Here is a 22,767-nt window from a genome sequence, read left to right on the forward strand (position 1 = left end):
TAGAGCATCAGGTGAGATAAAGTAGGAGGTAAACAGAAAAAGATATTTTGGAGGTACACAGGGGAAAATTTCTGATATATAACCAGAGAGTTCAGAGTTAACTTAAGAAAAAGAATATAATTCAATGAAGGTTTTGTAAAAGACTTAAAATGAAATTTTAAAAATACATTAAAATACTCAAATATTTAAAGATACAAAAATCTTTTTTCTCTCTCTTTACAAAAAGCAAAATTATCTCCATTTATTTTAGGTCAGGAGCCCTAGGAATAGATTGTATATGCAATATTAAATAAAAACAACACTTCTGCTTCTAGCCATGACAAAGTCCAACTAGTATTGGACTTACCCTTCTGCCATAAACAATTGCAAAACTGGGTGGAAAACTATTAACACATTATTTTCAAGCGCTTGATAACAAATGGTGCAGGACTGTCGTATTTTAGAGAAAGAGAAACCTACATTTCATATGAAATACTACAATGGTAGCTCTAAGTAAGTAGTAATAAATTAAGAATACATATTTTAATCTCCATACAACTGCTAAAAATAAATAAAGCAGTGCAGCTTAAAAAGCCAATAGAAGAGCAAGATGGCAAAATAAGAAGCCCAGAACGTGTTTCCCCTGATAGGACACCATTTAACAGCAATTCAATGACAAATGTCCCTTCTTAGAAATTCATAAACCAGTTATGACTCAGACTTTTCAGGGGCTGCCCAAGAAACTAGTTTATCTCCTGCCTGAATCTAAGCACGGAAAAGAAAAACTGCCAGGTTGGGGACTAGTGAAACCAAAAGTAATGGTTTAGACTAACAAACACTCGTTCACCAAAATTCTATCCCCTTCCCCTCTGGCTCAGTACAGAATGAGTAGCGGGGAAAAGAAGCCTCAACTCCTGGCTTATCCTTGGGGAGGGAAAGAGTTAAAGTGTGTGTCCAACATTCTGACCTTTCAAGGGACTGCCCACAGAATTAGATTCTGTCTTGCCTGTCTTGGAGGATGGATGGGAGGGACCTGGAATACTCTATGCACTTGCAAGGCACAGAGGACAAAATAGAGCCGGGCAGCTTGCTGCTGCTACTGATAACATACAACAGACAGAGGTCTATGCCGTTTGGTGGTCTCTCCCTTGTGGGGTCATGCCAGAAGAGAAGAGTGGAGTATGCCTCTAGTGGTCTCGCTTTTCAGGGAGCTTTCTGGGGGGAATTGTTTCAGTGTCTTCAGACTTAGTGCACTAATGTGTCCCAACATTTGGTAGAAGCCTGGGAGCCACTGAGAACAAAAGAGAGCTAGGCACCTTGTGGCAGTTCCGAATAACACAGACATTAGAGGGAGCAAGAGATGATGAACTCTTAAAAAAAGAAATTGGCAAATCTCTCTAATGAATTTATATGCACAAGTCCAGAGGACGCATCCATAGGAAAAGTTCGAGAAGCTCTCTAGAATCTCTAGCTGGGCTGATTGGTAAATATCTTTTCCTGTACAAAGCCAGTCCACAAAAACTGATAGATGTGGCTTTTTTTTTTTTTTTCAAATGAAGAGATCACAACACAAAGTTATAAGGCACTTAATAAACAGGGAAACATGGCTCAATAAAAGAAACAAAATGAATCTCCAGAAACTGACCCCAAAGAAACAAAGGTATATAGATTACTTGAAATAGATTTTAAAATGGCCCTATAAAGATGCTCAGTGAGCTCAGAAAAAAAAGGATTCATGAATAAAAGGAAAATATCAACAAAAATAAAATATTTGTAAATACCCAGAGAGTTTGGAATGAAAGAATACAAAAACTAATTGAAAAACTTATTAGAGGGGTTCAACTGTATATTTGATCTAGCAGAACGAAGAATTGGTAAACTCAAAGGCAGGTCATTGAAATTATTCAGTAGGAGAAAAAAAAAGAATGGAAAAGAATAAAAAAAACTAAGAAACTCATGGCACAAGATCAAGCTGTTCAATATATGCAATATGAGGGTCTCAGAAGATGAGAAAGAGAAAGGAAAGGAAAGATTATTTGAAAAAGTAATGGCCCTAAACTTCCCAAATCTGTGCAAGGAAATGAATATCCATATTCAAGAATACCAAAATACTTCAACTAGTATAAAACACAATAAATCTACAACAAGGCACATTGTAATCAAATTGTCAAAAATCAAAGACAATGAGAGAGTTTTGAAAGCAGCAAGAGAGAAAGTGACTTGTCACATACAAGAGAGATTCAAGAAGACTATCAGAAAATTTGTCAGGAGAAAATGCTTGCAGTCTAGCATACACATGGATGATATATTCAAAGTGCTGAATGAAAAATAAAAAGCAATCTAGAATACTACATCCAGCAAAATTTTCCTTCAAATATGAAGGAGAAATAAAGACCTTCTTGGATAAATAAACACAGAGGAAGTTCATCACCACTAAACCTGACTTACTAGAAAAACTAAAGGGAGTATTTCAAGTTGAAATGAAATGATGCTAAATAGCAACCCCACGTCATATGAAAGTTTAAAGCTAGCTGGCAAAGATAAATAGATAGAAAAACACAGAATAGTATGATACTATAAAAGTAGTGCATGAATCACGTTTAATTGTGGTGTAGAAGTTGAAAGATAAAACATAACTATAAAAACATGTCAATACACAATATAAAAAGATGTAATTGGCCGGGCTCAGTGGCTCACACCAGTAATCCCAACATTTTGGGAGGCTGAGGTGGGCAGATCACCTGAGGTCAGGAGTTCAAGGCCAGCCTGGCCAACAAGTTGAAACCCCATCTCTACTAAAACACACACACACACACAAAAATGTTAGCCAGGTGTAGTGGTAGGCATCTGTAATCCCAGCTACTCAGGAGGTTGAGGTGGGAGAATCGCTTGAACCTGGGAGGAGGAGGTTGCAGTGAGCTGAGATCATGCCATTGCACTCCAGCATGGTGAGAAGAGCAAAACTGTCTCAAAGAAAAAAAAAATTAAAAGATGTACTTAGTGACATGTATAGCATAGTGTATGCATGGGAAGACATTACAGCTGATGTCACTGATGCCATAGGGAGGAGAAGTAAAGGGCAGTTTTTATGTACAATTGAAATTACCAGCTTAAAAGAGTTGTTACAACTAGAAAATACCTAATGTAAGCCCCATAGTAACCACAAAAAAAGATATCTATAAAAGATACAACAAAGAAAATGAGAAAGAAATCAAAGAATGTTGCAATTAAAAAAAAATCAACCAAACACAAAGGAAGACAACAAGAGAAGAAAGGAGGACCAAAAGGCTACAGGATAGACAGAAAACAGCTAACAAATGGCAATAGTGAGTCCTTCCCTATGAGAAATTACTACAAATATAGATGGCTTAAACTCTTCAATCAAAAGACGTAGAGTGGCTGGATGTTTGTTTTTGTTTTAAAGATTCAACTATAAGATGTAAACAAGAGACTCACTTTAGATTTAAGGACACACATAGACCGAAAGTGAAGAGATGGAGAAGATTTATTTTCCATGCAAATCATAAGCAAAGAGAATCATGGTAACCATATTTATTTAAGGCAAAACAGACTTCAAGTAAAAAACTGTCATAAGAGACAAAGAGGGACATTATATAATAATTAAAATGTCGATTTACCAGGAAGGGACACAATTATAAATATGTACGCACTCAAAATATGGTCACCTAAATCTAGGAAGCAAACATTGATAGAACTGAAGGGAGAAATGGAGAGTAGCAGAACAATAGTAGGAGAGTACAATACTCCACTTTCAATAATGGACCAAACATACAGAGAAAAGACCAACAAGGAAATAAGAGTTGAGCAATTCTATTTATCAAATGGACCTAACAGACATGTAAGAAACATTCTACTCAATAGCAGAAGATAAACATTCTTCTCAAGTGTACACAAAACATTCTCCAGGATAGATCATGTGTTGGGTCACAAAAGAAGTTTTAACAAATTTAAGGAAATTATTACCTATAGGGTTGTTTGAGCTCCTGGAAGATTAAAAATATACCAAGTATCTTTTCCAATCACAATGGATTGAAACTAGAAATTAAAAACAGAAAGAAAACTTAAAAATTCACAAACATGTGGAAATTAAACAACACACTCTTGAATGATAAGCAACCAATGGGTCAGAGAAGAAGCCAAAAGGGAAACTTAAAAATATCTCTAGACAAATAAAAACGAAAACGCAACATACCAAAATGTATGGGATGCATCAAAAGCAGCCCTAAGAGGGAATTTTATATCAGTAAATGCCTGCAATAGGAAAAAAAACCCTCAAATAAAAACCTTAATGGTACAGCTGAAATAACTAGAAAAAGAACAAACTAAGCCCAGAGTTACCAAAAGAAAGGAAATAATCAAGATTAAGATATAAATAAATCAAATACAAGGTAGAAAAACAATGGAAAAAATCAACAAAATTAAGAATTGTTTTTTGAAAAGAAAAGAAAATCAACAAGCCTTTAGCTAGGGTATAAAAAAAAAAAAACAGATAAGTCTGAAAAAAAAGATATGAAAGAGGCGACATTACAACTGATACCACAGACATAAAAAACAATACCAATTACAGGTAAGGAGATTGAATCAGCATAAAAAAGTCTCCCAAAAAGGATGAGCCCATGACTAGATGGCTTCATTTATGAATTCTATTTACAAAACATTTAAAGAAGAATTAATATCATTTTTTCCTCAAACTCTTTTAGAAAATTGAAGAGAAGGCAACACTTCAAAACTAATTTTATGAGGACAGCATTGCCTTAATAGCAAAGACAAACAAAGATACCGAAATAAAGAAAATTATAGGCCTACATTCCCAATGAAAACAGATGTAAAAATTCTCAACAAAATGCTAGCAAACCAAATTCAACAGCACACTGAAAGAATCACATATTTATTACCAGGTGGTAATATATATCCCTGAGATGTAATGATTATTCAGCTTACAAAAATCAATCAAGGTGATATACCATAATAACAAAATGAAGGGTAATAACTGCATCATCAACTCAATAGATGCAGAAAAAGTATTTTACAAATTCAACACTCTTTCATTTAAAAAAACTCAACAAACTAGGAATAGAAGGAAATTACCTCAACATAATGAAGACCGTGTATATAAAACCAACAGATAACATAATATTCAATGGTAAAAAATTGAACATGTTTCCATAAGAAGGCAAAAATGCACAGTCTCACCACTTCTATTTAACTGAAATCATACTAGAAGTCTTAGCTAGAGTAATTAGGTAAGAAAAAATAAATAAAATCCATCAAAATCAGAAAGGAGCAAGTAAAATTATCTCTGTTCTCAAATAGCATGATTGTATATAGAGAAAATTCTAGAGTGCATATAAGAATAAACAAACAAAAAACAGAACTAATAAACAAATTCAGCAAAGCTGCAAGGTAGAAAATCAACAAACAAAAATCATTTGTGTTTCTATACGCTGATACCAAATAATCTGAAAAAGAAATTAAGAAAATGATTTCATTTAAAATAGCATCAAAAATAATAAAATACTTAGCAATAAACTTAACTGAAGAGGTAAAACATTTGTACACTAAAAACTACAAAACTTTGTTGAAAGAAATTTAAGAAGGAACAAATTAATAGAAGGACATCCCATGTTCAAGACTGGAACACTTAATATTGTTAAAATGTTGAGACCATCAAAAGTGACCTAATGATTTAATGTAATTGCTATCAAAATCCCACTGGCATTTTTTGTGGAAATGAAGAAAAATCTAAAATTCATATGGAACCAAAAATAAACAACAACAAAACACTGAATAGCCAAAATGATTTGAGAGAGAAAAATAAAGCTAGAGGCTTCATACTTCCTGACTTCAACATATTACAAAACAACGTAATCAATGCAATGTGGTACTGGCATGAAGACAGATACATAGATCAATGGAAGAGAATAAAGAGTTCAGAAACAAATCCATATATATATTGGTTAAATGATTTTTGAGATAAATGCCAAGACTACAAAATGGAGTAACAATAGTCTCTTTAACAAATGGTGTTGGGAAAACGGAATATCCACATGAAAATAATGAAATTGAACCATTATATTACACCACAAACAAAAATAAACTCAAAATGGATTAAAGACTTAAATGCAAGATCTGAAACTGTAGAACTCTTATAAGAAATCATCGGGAAACGTCTTCATATCGCTTTTCACAAAGATTTCATGAATTTGACACCGAAAACATAGACAACACAATAGCAAAAATAGACAAATGGGACTACATCAAACTAAAAAACTTCTGCCCAGGAAAGAAAACAATGTGCAGATAAAAGCCAACCTAAAGAATGAGAAAAAACATTGGGAAATCATTTATCTGATGAGGAGTTAATTCCAAAATATATAAAGAATCCCTTCAACTCAATAGCAAAACCAACAGATAACCCAATTTTTAAAATATTTTAAGAATTGGCAAAGGACTTGAGAAGACATTTCTTCAAAGAAGACATAGAAATGGTCAATAGGTGTTTGAAAACATGCTCAGTGTTACTGTGGGAATAGTAAAAAGATGAGTGGTTATTAAGCGGTAGGGATAGGGAGGGATAAATAGGTAGAATACAGAGGATTTTTAGGGTAGTGAAACAATTCTGTGTGATGCTATGATGGGGTATACGTTTTTCAAACCTCATAGAATGCACAACACTAAGAGAGAACTGTCATGTAAACTATGAACTTTGATTAATAATGATGTGTCAATAGATTGCAACAAATGTACCACTGTGGTGGGAGATGTTGATAGCAATGGAAGTTGTGTCTGTCTAGAAACTCTCTGTACTTTCCACTCAATTTTACTAGGAACCTAAAACTCCTCTAAAAACTAAAGTTCATTAATGACTTAAAAAAAATCAGTAGGTAGGTAGAAGATTTGAGCACTATCTCAACCCTTTTAATCTAATTGATGTTTATAGGACACTACTGCAACAATTGCAGAACACACATCCATTTCAAATGCTAAAAATGTTCAAGATTCATTCATGATATACCATAAAATAAGTATCAATAAATTTAAAAATATTGAAATTTTACAGTGTATGTTCTCTGACCACAATGGTATTGAATTAAAATTCAATAAGATGAGGAAAATTTTCAATATTTTCAAATGAAACAGCACATTTGTAAATCACCCAAGGAAAAGAAGAAACAACAAGGGACATTACATAAGTTCTGAAAATGTATGTTCATGAAAACAAATCACTCTATATTTGTACGATCCAGTTTAACTAAGTCTTAGAAATAAATGAGATTCAAATTCTTATGTTTGAAAAAAATTAAAATCAATAATCTAAGGATTACCTTAAGAAGACAGAAAAAGTAGAGAAAATTACACCCAAATAAATAAAAATAATAATAATAAAGAGCAAAAATCAATAAAATATAAAACAAACAATATGGGAAAATTTAAAAGCCAAAGTGTTTCTGTAAAAAAAAAAAATGTAATAAGATGGTTAAACCCTAACATAGGTACCGTTGATGAAAAAAGAAAAAAACACTAATTACCAATACTAGGAATAAAATATGGCATGTCATTGTAGATTCTATGGGCATGTATTATACATGCCCTTGTGTTAGTATATTCAAATTAGGTAAAAGGATGAATTTATTGAAAAGCATGAATTAAAAATTGACAGGAAAAATAAAGAAAATAAATATAATTCTGCTTGGTAAAGAAATTTAATTTGTAAATTAAAAACCTTCCCATAGAGAAACCTGGAGGCTTGGTTTGTTTAACTGCTAAACTATATATTAAACATTAAAGAAAGAAGAATGCTAATTTTAAACAAACTCTTTCCTAAATTAGAGGAAGAAATAAAACCTGTCACAAATCTAACAAACCCATTACTGAAAAAAATGCAAATTAATATTCTCATACACATAGGTGTGAAAAGAGTAATAAAATTCTAGCAAATCAAACCTAGCAGATTATTACAAAGAAGAAACAAAATATAGTACATGCATACAACAAAATATTTAGCCACACAAAGGAATAAAGTATTGACTCAGGCTACATGGGCAAACCTTGAAAACGTGGTAGGTGAAAGAAGACTGTCACAAGAGGTCACATATTATATGACTCTGTTTATCTAATATGCTCAGAACAGGAAAATCTATAAGGGAAGGGGGAAGTGGAGAGTGACCAACATATATATATGCCATATATACACACAGACACACACACGGGTATGTACACTAACACATTCTGCAAATCAATAATAAAAAGACAACACAAATTTTAAAATAAGCAAAACATTTGAACAGGCACTTTAGAACAGAGGGTATACAAATAACCAATAAGTACGTGAAAAGTTATCAACCTCATTAGTCATCAGGGAAATGAAAATTAAAATGATGGTGAGAAACTTCTTTTTTTTTTTTTGAGACAGAGTCTCACTCTTTCACCCAAGCTGGAGTACAGTGGCGTGATCTCAGCCCACTGCAACCGCCACCTCCTGGGTTCAACCAATTCTCCTGCCTCAGCCTCCCAAGTAGCTGGGACTACAGGCGCGTGCCACCACACCTGGCTAATGTTTTGTATTTTTAGTAGAGACAGGGTTTCACCGTGTTAGCCAGGATGGTGTGGATCTCCTGACCTTGTGATCTGTCCGCCTTGGTCTCCCAAAGGGCTGGGATTACAGGCGTGAGCCACTATGCCCAGAAAATACTATTTACTTGTGAGCATATGGACCAACTGCAACTCTCATACATTGGGAGTGTACTATGTTACAAATGATTAGAAAATAATACTTCTAGAAATGTCACTTAAAATAGTATCAGATTGTTTGCAAATTTGTTTGCCAGTTCATTATAAAGTTAAACAAGAGCTTACACTATGACCCCGTACTTCTGCTCCTGGGTTTTTACATAAGAGAAGTTAAAACATGGCAAATAATAATAATAATAATAAAATAAATAAATAAAAGAAAAAAGAAAGAAAAAGACTTGTACATGAATATTTCCAGAAGCTTTATGCAAGTTAGTAAAAAACGGAAAATAATCCAAATGTCTACCAAAATAAAAACAAATATATACACCATGGAATGCTTACACAATAGACCTTATACTCAGCAATTTTAAATAATTAACTAGTGATAAACAACAACATGATGGATCTCAAAAATTCTGTTTAGGAAGAAGTTTCAAAACAGTATAGACTGAAAAAATTCATTTATATGCAATTCAAGATTAGGCCAAACAAGTGTATGATGAGAAAAATTAGATGATTGGTTGTGGATGGGTGGGAAAGAGACTGACTGGGAGGGATGTGAGGAAATTTTCCCAAGTGAAATGATGTATGTCTTGATGAATGTGTTGGTTACACAGGTTACATTTAACAAAACTCAATAAATTATGCATTTAAAATTTATGCATTTTATTGCATGTAAATTTTACTTTAAGTAGACAATAGAAACACAAAGAATGCATGTATTTTTACTTCATAAATGCATGAAGTAGATAATAAGAAATGCATGAAGGGATTTCTTCAGTAAAGTTCAAAACTTGATTGAAATAAAAAACTCACAACGAAGTAGAATTGTACTAGACATAGCTCTTATTAATAAATAAAAAAATTATATAGGCCATCTTGTCGCCATGGGACAAATAATTGCTGTGAATTTATATTATTTTCAATAAAACATATTTGTCATCAATAAATAGGTATACTCTTCATTATGGCAACTAGTAGGGAAATTTGGGTACAGAAGATAAATTCTGGGTGATACCAACCCTGCCTCTGAGACTTACTGTGTTTCTTCCACTAAGCTTCTCTTACAGACAATTGTCTCTCTTACTTACACTGTCATTGCCTATCCTGAACATTCTCTATCAAACACCTACACGGATTTCCCATACTGAAACCAATGCTGTTTGGCTTACACACTCATAGACACATTGTTTGCTGCATGAGTATGACCAGGGTAACAGGGACATCAAAGTCCGATCACAGAAAGACTCCAAGGATCTTGAGAAGACTCATACTGGACATATAAGTGGCTTTTACATGCCATGAAAGAATATTAGACTTTTTTATGTGATTTCAAGAGCTTTAGAACTGGGACCTACTGTTAAACTTAAAAGTAAAGCAATTTCAGTTCAAAATAACAAAGTTAGATCTATCTAAGAGTAACAGAATGTTATTAAAAAGTTGTATAAACTGGAAACAGGTAAGTAGACACAAATTTTAAGCATCCGATGAATGGCTAGTCAAGCCAATCTTTAATATCCCTCATATCCCAAGATTTAATGGTTCTGGGGGCAGATGTTTCACTGGGCTTTTTATGCCCCCAAGCTCACAATTCACACATGCACCACTTGCTCGAACAATGAAGACTTGCACACACAATCCCATCCTCCTCCTAGTTTGTTACCAGCTGCTGCCAATGGTTTAATACTGGAGACTGAGGAGAGGCAGAGTAGTTTCAATTTTACTCCCTAAAGAGGAAAAAAATCAAGCTGAATCCAATGAAGAAGGATAATATTTGAGAATGACATTTTGATTAGCAGTTGACAAGTTTAAAAGTATGAACACAATTACATCCAGAGAGTGGGCATGGGTAGTGCTTTGTCAGCAAGTATGTATCATTAGTGTCCTGAGACAAAGAGAGAAATTCTACATAATTAATAAAATGATATTTAACTCTGCTATTATCAATAGATAAACACAATGATAACAAGTATTCCTTAGTATTCAAAGCTTGAACTTTGGATCCAGATTGCCTGATTTGAAATCCTAACCTCTCTGAGAAAATAGAGATGACAAGAACACCTATATAATAGACTTCTTTTGAGGATTCAATTCATTAATTGAAATCAAGCTTAAGAACAGTGTATTGCAAGACATAGGCATGTGCTATTATTATCAATGGATGATTACCATTTGGTGTGCCTACATTTTTCAATGTTCAACCTGTCTATATATTAGCAGGGACTAAGACTTAAAACTAGACCATGTGTAATGTTTGTTTGTTTGTTTGTTTGTTTGTTTTGAGACTGTAATCCAGGCTGGAGTGCAGTGGCGCGATATCGGCCCACCGCAACCTCCGCCTCCCGGGTTCGAGCGATTCTCTTGCCTCAGTCTTCCAAGTAGCTGGGATTACAGGCACCTGCCACCACGTCTGGCAATTTTTAATGGAGATGGAGTTTCTCCATATTGAGCAGGCTGGTCTTGAACTCCTGACCTCGGGTGACCTGCCTGCCTCGACCTCCCAAAGTGCTGGGATTACAGGCGTGAGCCACTGCACCTGGCCGACCATGTGTAGACTTATTGGAACATCTAGAAGTTCTGGATGCTCCACTTACCTCAGGGATTACACTTTTCCAGGTCCACTTTATGATTCAGGGACAGTATTCTCAGGAAGACTTTCCAACACAAGCCAGCATTTAGGGCAGCAGGTGATATGTGATATGTCTCATGAATTGCTTTTGGAATTGAATCATCGTCTTTCCTACTGTACAAGTTTTAAAATACTTGGTCTTTGGGGTCTCCACACCATCTGCACACTTAAAGAAATCCAAGTACAACAGAAACCAGTGATCACAGTTCATTATCACATGGAGCACTGTTCCCAAAATGGGCTACAGCGAATTGAGGCCTGATGTAGCTTCAATGCAGTGATGAGCTTGGCATTCTGCATTCCACTGGGTTTGGAATTTTTTAAATGTTTCTGTGTTTTGGTGTTCAGAAACAGCATCTCAGGACTGAAACCAGAGATTAGAGGAGAATGTATTTATAGCATAGAATTCCCTTAAGAATGTAAGCTCTTGAGACAAATTGCATTGGTTCTAATCTACTCTCCATTTCTGGCTGTGGGACTTTCCCACACCTTTGTTTCCTCTACATGAAATAGGAATGCTGATATTGCTACTGATCTCAAAACTATTGTGTGTATTAAATGAGGTTATCCACATAAAACATTTTGAACAGAGCTTTTCACTTGGTAATAATAAATATTAATCACTGTTTATTAACTGTAAATTTAGCAAGTTTGAAAATTCTCTGTACATTAGTGCATAGACAAACCATGGGATGACCTTAAGCATATTTTGGTAATATAATGAGAGTTCCAAGAAGTAAACTGGCTTAAAGCTTAGTGATCCTTCACTTATATGTTTAAAAATCTTATCAAATTACTACAACTTAAAAGTGACAGGTGAAGTCGAAGATGCCAAGACAAATCAAATTCTTGCATTCAAAATAATTTGCATTCTATCAGAGTGCTAATAATAGCAAATACTAGTTGAACACTAAATTATAGGCACCGATGTGAATTCGCTCATTTTATCTGTGTCAGAAATGAAGTTACACATGACATAACAATGTCTCAGTCAACAATGGACTGCATAATAGTACAGTGGTCCTATAAGATTATAATGCCATATTTTTACTGTGTCTTTTCTTTGTTTACATATGTTTAGATTCACAAATACAATTGTCTGTAGTATTCAGCCCAGTAACGTGCTGTATAGGTTTGTAGCCTAGAAGCCATAGGCTATACCATACAGCTTAGTTGTATAGCAGGCTACAGCATAGAGCCTACTGTATAGTGGGCTATACCCTACAGCCTAGTTGTACAGTAGGCTGTATGTTCTAGGTTTGTGTTAGTATGCTCCACGATTTTCACACCAAGACAAAACTACCTAACAATGCATTTCTCAGAACATATCCCTGTCGTTAAGAGAGGCATGACTGGGCCGGATGTGGTGGCTCATGCCTGTAATCCCAGCACTTTGGGAGGCTGAGGCGGGCAGATCACCCGAGGTCAGGAGTTTGAGACCAGCTTGATCAACATAGAGAAACGCCGTCTCTACTGAAAATACAAAATTAGCCGATTGTGGTAGCGCATACCTGTAATCCCAGCTACTCGGGAGGCTGAGACAAGACAATCACTTGAACCCGGGAGGCAGAGGTTGCGGTGAGCCGAGATTGCACCACTGCACTCCAGCCTGGGTAATAAGAGTGAAACTCCATCTCAAAAAAACAAAAAAAAAAAAAACAGAGAGAGAGAGAGAGGCATGACTATATATGAAGCAGGCATTGTTAGTGTCATATTTCACAGGTAAGGAAACTGAAATAAAGAGCATTTAAGTAACTTGCCTCAGGTTACCAAATTACTCCACTAGGTTAGAGCCAAATTGAGGGATATCAGTTTCAGACTTAAGGAGTCTGGCCTCAGACTTTACTCTTAATCACTATTCTGTACTCTTTCTATAGTGCTTCATGAAAATCATTCTAGCAGCATGTGCAAGATAAAAGATAAATAAGAGATTGTGGAGATAGGAAGACCAGGTATTAAAATGATCCAGACAGACAGAAACAAAGGCCACAAATACACAATAGCCATAAGGCTGGTGAGTGTAGAATAAATGAAAGAGATATTGGAGAAAAGAAGCTAAAAAGACTTGGTGAGTACCTGTGGAGAGCCTGGGAAAATTTGCAGGAAATGTTAGAATTCCAGTAACTGTATTTTACGGATACCCCTGGATGGGGCACATGCTTCTGTTTCTCTAAAGTCTACAATACTGTCCGTTGTCTCTTTGACATGTCCCAGTCTTTTAATCTCTACATTTGTCCGTCATAATATTTAAAATGATATTTCCAAACCGTCTCCTAGTTTCCCTCAAACAAGAACACAGACACTGAAAAACCTCACAGGTCTATGACCAGTATTTTTCTAAAATAAAAATTACTTTTTTATCCTGAACATTTATAACTATAAAATTTATGACTAAAACTATTAAAATATAAGAACCAACAACACTGACAACTACCAGAAGGGCCACACGATGGCAGCAAAGTATAGTGTGCAAGCAGTAGGAGCCAGCAGCCTAGAGGCGGCTATGCATTGAATTCTCGGATTCCATCTATTCTCTATGTAGTTCATACAAAATAGCAGCTGTAATGCTAGTAACATTATCTCCACATAGCACCTCACACTTTACAAAACTCCCACAGATACTGTCTACTTCTTATCACCACTCTGAGAAGTCAACAGGAAAAGGATCATGCTTTGTGTGGAGGATAAAGATCGAAGTTTTACTCCAGGTACTAGAAGCACCTCAGAGGCTCAAAGGTCAGACAAAGATCAAAACTTTGTCGTTGTTTCTTTTAGGATATGATCTAGGGGAAATATAATATGAATGGGAATACTCTATCTTCGACTTTAATGGGGAAAATATCTAAGTTTTTTTTTTTTTTTTTTGTAGAACTGGGACCATTTTAAGGGGTTGGCGCTGTAAGTTATTCCTCACCAAAGTTGGAGGAAAAAAAGGGAAAAGATAAGGAAAGGGAAAGGGCTTTCTTTTTTTAAGTAACAAAGGCTAAAAATTTTCTTAGAGATTATTATAGAAAGCTTAACTGGAGAGAAATATGCTTGGGGGGAAAAGCATGTATCCTCCAAATGGTGCCTGCATTCATTTTCTAGGGCAGCTGTAAAAACCCACTATAGACTTGGGGGCTTAAAACAACTCTTCTGGAGGTCTGAAGTCCAAAATCAAGGTGTCCACAGGGCTATGCTCCTTCCAAAAGCTCTAGGGGAGAATCCTCCCTAGACTTTTTAGCTTCTGTTAATGCCAGGCCTTCCTTGGCTTGTGGTGCTTAACTCCAATCTCTGCCTCCATTTTCACATGGTCTCCTCCACGTATCTTTTTTTTCTTTCTTTCTTTCTTTCTTTCTTTCTTTCTTTCTTTCTTTCTTTCTTTCTTTCTTTCTCTTTTCTTTCTTCCTTCCTTCCTTCCTTCCTTCCTCACTTCCTTCCTCCCTCCTTCCCTTCCTTTCTCCTCCTTCCTGCCTCCTTCCCTCCTTCCCTCCCTCCTTTCTTTCTTTCTTTCTTTCTTTCTTTCTTTCTTTCTTTCTTTCTTTCTTTCTTTCTTTCTTTCTTTCTTTCTTTCTTTCTTTCTTTCTCTTTCTTTCTTTCTCTTCCTTTCTTTTTTTTTTCCCAGAGTTTTGCTCTTGTCACCCAGGCTGGAGTGCAGTGGCACGATCTCAGCTCACTGCAACCTCCCCGTCCCAGGTTCAAGCGATTCTCCTGCCTCAGCCTCCTGAGTAGCTGGGATTACAGGCGCCCGCCACCGTGCCTGGCTAATTTTTGTATATTTAGTAGAGACAGGGTTTCATGTTGGCCAGACTGGTCTTGAACTCCTGACCTCAGGTGATTTGCCTGCCTGGGTCTCCCAAAGTTCTGAGATTACAGGCGTGAGCACCATGCCCTGCCCTTTGCGTGTGTTTCTTATAAGGACACTTGTCATTGGATTTAGGGTCCACCTGGATAATCTGGATGGATTTCATCTGCAGAATTACATCTGCAAAGATCCCTTTTCCAAATAAGATCACATATACAGTTACCAGGGTTGAAGACATGGGGATATCTTTTAAGGGTCACCATTCAAGCCACTGTAATGCTCTTGTGACTGTACTTCCTCCTGCCAGCAGGGAGCTCATGCATGTACATATTATGGACTCCTGCCCTTCCATGTGTTTAGTTGCTATAGAGCAGTAATATCTGATCTCTGCTCCAAAATCTGACACCATTTTGCTGTGTCCCCTCCTTGGGTTGCCTCCTCATCTGTAAAATGAGAAAGTTAGACCAGCCAATGGTCACAGTCAAAAGCATTCTTGGTCTGAGAGGAAATGAACAGTGAGGCTTCAGAGAAATGAGAGCATTTATACTTTATGCCAATTACTTGTCATATCATAGTGGAATCAGTTATCCTAACTCCCTCATTAGTTTTGAGAGTGTTTTTGTTAATTTTTACATTTTATTAAATCTCTGCTTATTGTGATTATTTAATAAATTCTGAGACTATAGAGACGGGCAAGACAGAGTCCTTCTATCAGGAAATCCACAACCCAATAGGAGAGATAGATACATGATGTTATCACTGTGAGATAGTGTGCAAGCAGGAAGGAGAGATCCTGTGCATACATAAGCATAGAACCCACGTGACCACTCTAGGCTATGGGTAGACTCAGGTATGAGATCACATTTATTCAACGTTCGAGAACCAACTTAAGTGTGTCCTTCATAAAAGGCCAACTTATGAAGGGCACACTCACGTTGATTCTCTAAGGTTAAATAAATGTTATGAGGTGAGCAAAATAGGAGAAAACAGTACATGCAGAATAATTACCATATATAAAGATGCTGAAATGTGAAACCAACTAGTTAAGTGCCTTGGATAAAGTAGAGCAATGAAAGGTAGAAAAAAAAATATTGTCTGCAAAGATAATCATTATGTGAACACTTGCTTTGGGGCCAAGCATCATAGCATATGCCTTTGTATATTATATAATTTCTCATAACAGGCTTTGTGGTAGAATGTCTGTGTAGGCTAAGCTGTGCTGAGGTAACAACCCTCAAATATCAGTTGCTTCATCTAATGAATGTTTGTTTCTCATCCACACATAGTCTACTGTGGATTTGAGTCATTCCTCAGGACAGTTGTCTTCTGTGTGTAGCCACAGCATTCTATCTCCTTAATTCCTGTGGAACCCTCATATTCCCATGTTTTCACATTCAACAAAGGAATGTCTGGAGAATTCAGCACCAGTAATTGAATTATTTCTACACAGAAGTGACACCTAGCTATTGTGCTTACATTTCTTTGGCCAAGCAAGTAATTTCTAAACACCTAACTTCAAAGGCCAGGGAAAGATAATATCCAAAATTAGAGGAGAAGCAGGTGTTTGGGGAATTAAGTAAGATTTATCACGGGTAGCCACCAAATTATTTTCATTTTACAGAAGAGGAAATTGAGACATAGAGAGGTTAGTCATAGTCACACAACTGGTAAGTTGCAGAATGAGGATTTGAACTCAGGTCTGTCTGATTCCAGATCTTACATTTTCTTTATTGAGAAACGCATGTGCCATGCAAATGAGTTTATCCTAATGATAACAGAGAATTACTGGAAGGTTGTAATAGGGAGAACACAATTCATATTTGTGTTTTAGAAATATGTGTCTAAAACAATGATTGGGGAAGAATAGGACTAAGGACGTGAGGACAGTAGCACTGCTATGACAATTTTTGGAAGGCAGAAGATAAGGCCCTACACTGAGCCAGTGCCATAAAAGTGCCAGTGATGATTGCAAGGAGGCAGAGGCTCCAAAGGCAAGTAAGAACCAGAATCTATAGGTTTTAATAAATCAGTGAATATTTAAGATGAAGAAAAAAGAAAGGAGGACGGAATATGATTAGTGAGGTCCAGGCTTGAGCAAGGAGGAAGACAGAGATGCCATTTACTAAGACAGGATGTAATACAAGCATCAGGGTAGTTGTGTGTGTTTGCTTTTGTTTTTGATGGGGAAGAGGACCATGGGTGGTTCAGATTGGAACATAGTGAATTTGAGTTGCCTATGGAAATCCAAGTAGAGAGCTCCAGCAGACATTTAGGCATATGTATATTAAATTTACCAAATAAAGATTTTAGTTATAGATAAATACTTGGGGAAAAACATGCAAATCTTTAGTCCAAATATGTGATTAATGATATTGCCAAAGAGGGCTGGCACAAACACTATAGAAGATAAAGGTTTATGATGTGTCTGGAGGTGGGGATTTCATCAGAGTCACCTTTGATCTCTCAGCCTAATTAAGGACTGAGTCCGGAAGTTTCCCCAAATTTGGTTAGCTGGATTTATGAAACAAAAAACACACCAGAGTGTACATCATGTGGACATAAGAATCAGATCTGCTATACTCATAGCACCATATTGTCTACAGCACATCTAGTAGTAGGCAGATCCCCAAACTTCACAATCCTGGAAATTGCACACACACATCCATACATTGTTTTATCTTTTCATAAAATATTTGTATTGATTTTGGCTTGTTACCAAAAAAAGTTCACTGTAAGTAATAGTAATAATATGTGTAAGAAAAAAATAAAACTAAATAAAAAAATAAGATTATAACCTTAGCACATCCCTTCTTAATAACTATTCTAAGCTGGAAGTTCACTTTTTGGCATCCGTCCTAGGAAGGCTAGGAAAGTAAATGACGTAGTAATGGAGAAGGGAGGGAAAACAGACGGGGAGTTCTATTCATTTAGGGTTCCATGATTCCATTAACCTTCTGATGCTTCAGAGCTTCTCCACACCTTTCCAATTCCTCTCTGCTTTCATTTCTACCATTAGAAAAAAAAATGTACCTTATTAACCACACATAAACATCTTCCACTAAACTGCTCTAAAGCAATTACTGCTGTTAACACAGTTAATGGACTGTCAATGTCAAATGTGAAACGGTTGCTCCTGGAAAGGTAACAATGACTTCGTGAAACTGTTTTCTGTGCTCTAGCAGAAAGGGAGGAATTCTGGAGGATCGCTCTTTATGCAAACATCGCGGTCTGTGAAATCTGCCCCCCAAAAAACAAACACACAAACAAACCAAACCAAAACAAAAAAACCCTGATCATATGCCTGTTATCCTAAAATAGCACCTTCCTCCATTATGCCGAGGTTCAGCGCAAAACTGACTCATGCAGTACCGGGATCGCTGCCAGAGCGACCGAGCGCGCGAGCAGCGCGGCATCAACAGGCAGAAGGTGCCGCGGGGCGGACGGGGACCCACTGCCCGGGGCCAGACTTCCCATCTGAGAAAGCAAAAGCTTTCAGTATCCATCTGACCACAAGATAACATCTTGACAGGGTTCTCGGGCCTTTTTCAAAGAAATCTGTCAGACTCAGACTGTGCTTTTGAATGTGTCCTGTGTCAAGGTTGCTCCCCCAGGGCAGGGCAGCAATTTAGCTTTTGCAAGATCCTGCACTTGCTCCTCAAACACCAAAGCAGCAACGTGAGCAGCTTCCGAGCAGCTGCTTCTTCCACACTCAAAGCCACATCACCGACTTCCTCAGCAGCAGCCCAAGTAGCAGCCTGGGTGTTCAATCTACCTCTATCTCACAATGCCCATGCCTTCGAGAGGTCTTCCCGGAGGTTAGGAGTGTTTGCCCCTCCTGGGAACTTTCTGAGGGTCCATATAGTGGTCCTGAGCACTATTGCTGTTTTTTTGTTTTTGTTTTTTTTAATTTTGGTTGTAGTATATGAGTCTTAGCAATCCTTATACATCTCTGACTTATCCACAGTGCCTAGAATATGATGGACAATTTAGTGAACAATGAATAAATCAGAATATCGAGGCTTAGGAAACTAGGACCCATCACGAACCTTCTCATAGTAATCCAGATCCTGGGTGGAAGCTTTTAATAAACACAACTGCCGTTTTCCTTCCTCTTTGTTTTTCATTTCTTCTTGAAAGAGACCTAATTGAAGAAAATGAGCTCTTTCACTTCTTCCATCCTCCAGGAGCATCAGACTGACAGCCTCCTCCAAATGATTATTTAGCACTTAATGATTTCTTCCTTGAGTACCCAGTTGATCTTCCTTAGGCCTGTTTGAAGAACTCTTGTAGCAAGGGGAAAATTCACATGATCATGCACAGGGTCAAGCTCCATTTGCCTTTTGTCCTTCAGTGATGCTGATGAGCAGGTAGGTGATTTAACAGAGAACAAATGGTCATTACAATTCATCGAAAGGATACGATAAGGAAAAATGTGCCATATAAGGGCAACATAAGTTTTGTAGTGACAAAAACAGCACAAAACAAACAAAACTCAAAGGAATGCAAAAGTGGCATGTATAGTATTTTAGCCCTTTAATTTAAACCCAAGGACTTAAATATGCACAATTTTATGCACAAATACATTGGGGCCAAATACAGAGAAACAATGCTAAAAGTTTACCCCTTAGACTATTTTTAGAAATTTTCTTTGTTTTACTATACTTTAAGTTCTAGGGTACATGTGCACAACGTGCAGGTTTGTTACATAGGTATACATGTGCCAGGTTGGTGTGCTGCATCCATTAACTCATCATTTACATTAGGTATATCTCCTAATGCTATCCCTCCCCCCTCCCTCACCCCACGACAGGCCCCAGTGTGTGATGTTCCCCTTCCTGTGTCCAAGTGTTCTCATTGTTCAATTCCCACCTATGAGTGAGAACATGTGGCGTTTGCTTTTCTGTTCTTGCAATAGTTTGCTGTGAATGATGGTTTCTAGCTGCATCCATGTCCCTACAAAGGACATGAACTCATCCTTTTTTATGGCTGCATAGTATTCCATGGTGTATATGTGCCACATTTTCTTTATCCAGTCTATCATTGATGGACATTTGGGTTGGTTCCAAGTCTTTGCTATTGTGAATAGTGCCACAATAAACATATGTATGCATGTGTCTTTATAGCAGCATGATTTATAATCCTTTGGGTATATACCCAGTAATGGGATGGCGGGGTCAAATGGTATTTCTAGTTCTAGATCCTTGAGGAATCGCCACACTGTCTTCCACAATGGTTGAACTAGTTTACAGTCCCACCAACAGTGTAAAAGTGTTCCTATTTCTCCACATCCTCTCCAGCACCTGCTGTTTCCTGACTTTTTAATGATCGCCATTCTAACTAGTGTGAGATGATATCTCATTGTGGTTTTGATTTGCATTTCTCTGATGGTGAGTGATGATGAGCATTTTTTCATGTGTCTGTTGGCTGCATAAATATCTTCTTTTGAGAAGTGTCTGTTTATATCCTTTGCCCACTTTTCGATGGGGTTGATTTTTTCTTGTAAATGTGTTTGAGTTCTTTGTAGGTTCTGGATATTAGCCCTTTGTCAGATGAGTAGATTGCAAAAATTTTCTCCCATTCTGTAGGTTGCCTGTTCACTCTGATAAAAACCCTAGATAAAAACCTAGACAGTACCATTCAGGACATAGGCATGGGCAAAGCCTTCATCATGTCTAAAACACCAAAAGCAATGGCAACATGAGCAAAACCTTATACTAAAGAGTCTCATTCTATATTCAGTGGTCAGAACTAGGAAAGGTTATTTTGGAAAGTTGTTCTCTTCCTATAGGATAGGGGTTCTCAGTGCTTATGGAACATACTTCTGAATTGGCCTTAAAAATAATATTGGAAAGGGGATGGTTGGTGCCTTACGGAGCTAAAAAAAAAAAAAAAAAAAAAAAAAAGGATAGTCAATATACTGTGATGGTCAATTTTATGTGTCAACTTGACTGGCCAAAGAGTGTCCAGATATATGGATATATGTTCAATATTATTCTAAGTATTCCTGCAAAGTTGTTTTTGGATGAGATTAACATTTAAATCAGTAGAGTGAGTAAAGCAGGTTGACCTCTGTAATGGTGGGTGGGCCTCATCCAATCAGTTGAAGGCCTGAATAAAGCAAAAGGTTAACTCTTCCCTGATTAAGACAGAAATTCCTACCTGAGGGCCTTTGAACTGAAGCATCAACTCTTCCTGGTTCTACAGCAGCCTACTAGCCTTCGGACTTAAACTGGGACACTGGCTCTGCAGACACTGGACAAGACTCAATAATCACATGAGCCAATTTCTTATAATAAATAAATAAATAATTTCCTATTGATTCCGATTCTCCAGAGACCCCCAACTAACCTAATACCTATTACTTTTATGATACTCATTAGAAAAAATAAAACCCAACCAAATTTGGGTATAAGAAATAAGCAGAGCAAGAAAACATTTCAAAAGCAGTTTGAGTTTTAAAATGTCAACACTGCTGGTGTGTCAGCAACATTTAATTGCCATCTTACCCATGCCCTTCTTCTTACATATTCAGCAGGTGTCATTTAGTCTTCATTTAAGTTAGGAACAAAAGTGCAATAATAGGTTTAACCAACTTTTTTCCTTTCCCAGCCTCTTTTCCCCTAAGGTGCCCTTGAAGTAAAGGCCTCTGCCTAGCGACACCCTAGCAGAGGATCATGGGAGTGAAGTATAGTGTCTTTCCTGTCCAGATTAAACATTAGCGTTGAGCTATAGAGCTAGATGCTGCTTTGGGAAGGGATCACATACAGGACTCCAGTAATTTACTGACTTTTCTGCAATTAATAATCTACTTCTCATGGTACATATCCTAAAACTTAAAAGGAGTGCGGAAGTCAGCTAGTCAACATGGTTTATTTTGGATATGGAGAAACAAAGCCTCAGAGGGGAAGATGTCCTATCTGTACTGTAGAGCCATTATTAGCAGATCTGTGAAGCCTGCTATGTAATGAAGCCTCAACTCTTAGCATGTCTTTAAGATTTAATAAATTTTAAAAAGTGTAGTTGGAGCCTCATGAAAATCCACTATGTCTGCTCTGCAGGGGGGGCTATGCTTCTGACCCTTTACCATCTAAACTTTTGCTTAAAGATCAAATCAAGAAAATAAACCTCTGAACCTCTGAGTAGCACTGCACAATTGGATAGTTCGTGTCGTCCTACTCAAAAATGGGCCACCTCCTGTCAATGAAACCAGAGTTCCAAAACATAGGTTATCATAGCATTCCCCGTTCAGATCCCTGCACTGATTCTCCATTGCTTAGCGGGGATGAGGGCAAATGTTCAACTGCTTAGCCTAAAATGTAAGAACCTCCATAATCAAAGCTTAACCTACTCTAGCAACACACATTTGTTCAATACCTACTATGTACTAGGTACAATAATTGATACAGTGGATAAAAATGCATCTTTGGAAGTAACTCCTCCAGCCCAGTCAAACTTTCAGGTAACTGAACATGCAGAAGTGGTCAACAGGTTAGCAGCAATCTCATGAGAGATCCTGAACCAGAGCCACCCAGCTAAGCTGCTCCCAAATGTCTGGCCCACAGAAACTGTGAGATAATGAATAGTTATTTTAAGCCACTGAGTTCCGGGATAATCTTTTATG

At 36.9% G+C, this 22,767-nt stretch overlaps 1 protein-coding gene and 1 long non-coding RNA gene across 2 annotated transcripts in view; one reads left to right on the forward strand and one right to left on the reverse strand.

The window, feature by feature from the left end:
• FGF12 (fibroblast growth factor 12) overlaps nucleotides 1-22,767 on the reverse strand; it is a 582,680-nt gene that overhangs the window by 411,507 nt on the left and 148,406 nt on the right. The gene's annotated exons all lie outside the window — the stretch shown is intronic.
• LOC116273666 overlaps nucleotides 1-22,767 on the forward strand; it is a 61,394-nt gene that overhangs the window by 38,047 nt on the left and 580 nt on the right. The window lies entirely within an intron of this gene.

Source organism: Papio anubis, chromosome 2 (genome assembly GCF_008728515.1).
Source record: "Papio anubis isolate 15944 chromosome 2, Panubis1.0, whole genome shotgun sequence".
NCBI lineage: Eukaryota > Metazoa > Chordata > Mammalia > Primates > Cercopithecidae > Papio > Papio anubis.